The following is a 5,015-nucleotide window of genomic DNA, read 5'->3' on the forward strand; positions in this document are numbered from 1 at the left end:
AAGGCAATGCTACCAAATACTAATTGAGTGTATGTGAGTTTCTGACCCACTGGGAATGTGATGACATAAATAAAAGCTCAAATAAATCAATCTCTACTCTTATTCTGACATTTCACTAGTGGTGATCCTAACTGGACTAAGACAGGGAATTTTTACTCGGATTAAATGTCAGACATTGTGAAACGGTGAGTTTAAATGTATTTGGCTAAGGTGTATATACATTTCCGACTTCAACTGTATGTACAAAGAACTATCAATAGAAAACCGGTCAAATGAATCAAAGTGCAGCTAGTTTATCTTTCCAGATTTGGTTTGAAGTTGTGTTAGCTGTCTTGTTGGCTCCTCTAAACAACAGTGTCCTGACGAGAGAGCACATTTTCTACACCAGGTGAAATTGCCCATCATTAGCTCAGTGTTCTGGATGTATCCAAATAAATGTCAGTAGAAAATAGCTTCAACAAATGCACCTCCTCTGTTGTTATTCTGGTTGCTCTGTTTGACGTGACCGTAAGTTAGCCGTAGTTGGCTAGCTAGAAAGCAAGGGAGAAGAACGTTGCCAGCCAGTATGGAACATTTAGAACGAACGACTGGGATACGTCCATAGATACAGAACAAAAAGACTGAACGACTGGGTTGTGTCTCTGGCAACCGAACCGATAGAACCAACGACCAGGCAGCTTGGGTAGCAACCGTTGATTTGTCTCAGGACTATATCTTGTGGAAGGATTAAATAGTATGAATAAATTCATTAAAATAAAGTTAATGAAAACATGTCTATCATTTATTTGAATATGTTGGTAAACCTTTGTATAAAAGTGATAGTTCCCTTGAAGCTGGTGTTTGGAGGATATATCGGCATGGTTTGCTGGGCCTAACAACACCCGTGCCAATATATCCTCAAAACACTGGCTTCTCTGGCATTATCACTAAAATGTTGACACATTCTCCTGTCTCTGAAGAGTCCATGGTTTACTGTGTAATGTTGATACATTCTCTATTAAAATACAAAGTTAATATTGGCTCGTCATTGGCTGGTAGTTAGTTTATTTTTATAGTTTGTATGCTGGCACCGTTAATCTGATTTGCAGAATTAAATAGTCCATTAATCAGTTTCACTACTTAAGAGTTCATGAGATTTAGAAGACAATAGAAACCATTGAAGAATCCACAATACAAATGTTTCAAAATGGCTGTATTATTCTGAGCTAGCGCTCTTAAAGGGATAGTTCACCCAAATGACAGAATTACATACTGGTTTCCTTATCATGTAAGCAGTCTATGGACAAGGTATGACAGCAATACATTCTTTGGTTAGGTTTCCCTGGTACCGTTTCCAATGACCCTATTTGCCCACAAATCCTCAATATTTCAGAGAGGGAGCGTTTTCTGTTATGTGCCCATACCCGGTCTTCAATGGAGGATGTGCTGGATAAAGTTACAATCAATTACCACTTGAATTGTATTCAAGGGGAAGTATTATATTCCTCAAATCAGTGAGATGACAAACTGCTGCCTACATTACAGTCCCACCATGTGGTGAGGGCCTCCAGGTGTGTTACTGGTGTGTTGCTGAAGAATATCTACCAATATTTAGAACAGGCAAAAAGCCTAGTGAAAATTGTATACATTGACTGTAGTAGTGCGTTTAACACTATCCAACCCCACCTAATGGTGTATAAGCTTAAGCATTTATAAAGGTTGTGTTAACAAAACCGATAACATCTCCTAAACCTGTGTTAACCTCAGACCTTATTTTTGCCATTTATCCCAAAACCCTATTCTTTCCCCATTCATTTTCCCCATAGGAATGGCTGAATGAACCAGAGGGAACTCTTAAGCTTTTTTTAGGACAATATAAAACGTTCAACCTGCTGCACAGACCCTGTGGAGGCTCTAGTCTAGAGCACCTGGATGTTCAGCCTGCTGCACAGACCCTGTGGAGGCTCTAGTCTAGAGCACCTGGATGTTCAGCCTGCTGCACAGACCCTGTGGAGGCTCTAGTCTAGAGCACCTGGATGTTCAGCCTGCTGCACAGACCCTGTGGAGGCTCTAGTCTAGAGCACCTGGATGTTCAGCCTGCTGCACAGACCCTGTGGAGGCTCTAGTCTAGAGGCGCTGGTTAAATTGTGTTTAGGAGCATTTTTTAAAATTTTCTAAATGGTTAATCTAGCGAGAAATATGTGATACTTGATTATTATTATTTTTATACCTCAGATGGGTGATCTTAGGATAAAAGTTTATACCCAACACTAGGACAGAAGATCAATTGCTTAAAACCGATCAATATCTTTGGGTTTGTACTGTTGATTTTGTCACTTCAAACACAGCTTTCATTTTCTTTCTCAAATGGCACTAATAATTTGGGGCGGTCTCTCTGGAAAAGTTGCTGGCCACACAGCAATACACTGATTTGACAGTCAAACTATCACTTAAATATAAATACAAATGTGCAACTGTTGATATCATATGGCGAGTCATGATTCCTTGAGGTTACCTAACAGAAAGTGTTTTGTTCCCTTTCCGTGATGGCAGCCTCCTGCAATCAACATCCACTATTCCAAAATATAAATAGAATCCTTCTGCAAGTTCCCATCTCACCAACCATGTATAGGTTATTCCAAGTTCCCATCTAACCAACCATGTATAGGTTATTCCAAGTTCCCATCTCACCAACCATGTATAGGTTATTCCCATCTCACCAACCATGTATAGGTTATTCCAAGTTCCCATCTAACCAACCATGTATAGGTTATTCCAAGTTCCCATCTAACCAACCATGTATAGGTTATTCCAAGTTCCCATCTAACCAACCATGTATAGGTTATTCCAAGTTCCCATCTAACCAACCATGTATAGGTTATTCCAAGTTCCCATCTAACCAACCATGTATAGGTTATTCCAAGTTCCCATCTCACCAACCATGTATAGGTTATTCCCATCTCACCAACCATGTATAGGTTATTCCAAGTTCCCATCTAACCAACCATGTATAGGTTATTCCAAGTTCCCATCTAACCAACCATGTATAGGTTATTCCAAGTTCCCATCTAACCAACCATGTATAGGTTATTCCAAGTTCCCATCTAACCAACCATGTATAGGTTATTCCAAGTTCCCATCTAACCAACCATGTATAGGTTATTCCAAGTTCCCATCTAACCAACCATGTATAGGTTATTCCAAGTTCCATCTAACCAACCATGTATAGGTTATTCCAAGTTCCCATCTAACCAACCATGTATAGGTTATTCCAAGTTCCCATCTAACCAACCATGTATAGGTTATTCCAAGTTCCCATCTAACCAACCATGTATAGGTTATTCCAAGTTCCCAACCAACCATCTAACCAACCATGTATAGGTTATTCCAAGTTCCCATCTAACCAACCATGTATAGGTTATTCCAAGTTCCCATCTAACCAACCATGTATAGGTTATTCCAAGTTCCCATCTAACCAACCATGTATAGGTTATTCCAAGTTCCCATCTAACCAACCATGTATAGGTTATTCCAAGTTCCCATCTAACCAACCATGTATAGGTTATTCCAAGTTCCCATCTAACCAACCATGTATAGGTTATTCCAAGTTCCCATCTAACCAACCATGTATAGGTTATTCCAAGTTCCCATCTAACCAACCATGTATAGGTTATTCCAAGTTCCCATCTAACCAACCATGTATAGGTTATTCCAAGTTCCCATCTAACCAACCATGTTATTCCAGGTTATTCCAAGTTCCCATCTAACCAACCATGTATAGGTTATTCCAAGTTCCCATCTAACCAACCATGTATAGGTTATTCCAAGTTCCCATCTAACCAACCATGTATAGGTTATTCCAAGTTCCCATCTAACCAACCATGTATAGGTTATTCCAAGTTCCCATCTCACCAACCATGTATAGGTTATTCCAAGTTCCCATCTCACCAACCATGTATAGGTTATTCCAAGTTCCCATCTAACCAACCATGTATAGGTTATTCCAAGTTCCCATCTCACCAACCATGTATAGGTTATTCCAAGTTCCCATCTAACCAACCATGTATAGGTTATTCCCATCTAACCAACCATGTATAGGTTATTCCCATCTCACCAACCATGTATAGGTTATTCCAAGTTCCCATCTAACCAACCATGTATAGGTTATTCCAAGTTCCCATCTAACCAACCATGTATAGGTTATTCCAAGTTCCCATCTCACCAACCATGTATAGGTTATTCCAAGTTCCCATCTAACCAACCATGTATAGGTTATTCCAAGTTCCCATCTAACCAACCATGTATAGGTTATTCCAAGTTCCCATCTAACCAACCATGTATAGGTTATTCCAAGTTCCCATCTAACCAACCATGTATAGGTTATTCCAAGTTCCCATCTAACCAACCATGTATAGGTTATTCCCATCTCACCAACCATGTATAGGTTATTCCCATCTCACCAACCATGTATAGGTTATTCCCAGTTCCCATCTCACCAACCATGTATAGGTTATTCCCATCTAACCAACCATGTATAGGTTATTCCAAGTTCCCATCTAACCAACCATGTATAGGTTATTCCAAGTTCCCATCTAACCAACCATGTATAGGTTATTCCCATCTAACCAACCATGTATAGGTTATTCCAAGTTCCCATCTAACCAACCATGTATAGGTTATTCCAAGTTCCCATCTCACCAACCATGTATAGGTTATTCCCATCTAACCAACCATGTATAGGTTATTCCAAGTTCCCATCTAACCAACCATGTATAGGTTATTCCAAGTTCCCATCTCACCAACCATGTATAGGTTATTCCCATCTAACCAACCATGTATAGGTTATTCCCATCTAACCAACCATGTATAGGTTATTCCAAGTTCCCATCTAACCAACCATGTATAGGTTATTCCAAGTTCCCATCTAACCAACCATGTATAGGTTATTCCAAGTTCCCATCTAACCAACCATGTATAGGTTATTCCAAGTTCCCATCTAACCAACCATGTATAGGTTATTCCAAGTTCCCATCTAA

Source organism: Oncorhynchus gorbuscha, linkage group LG15, assembly GCF_021184085.1.
Source record: "Oncorhynchus gorbuscha isolate QuinsamMale2020 ecotype Even-year linkage group LG15, OgorEven_v1.0, whole genome shotgun sequence".
NCBI classification, from domain to species: Eukaryota; Metazoa; Chordata; class Actinopteri; order Salmoniformes; family Salmonidae; genus Oncorhynchus; species Oncorhynchus gorbuscha.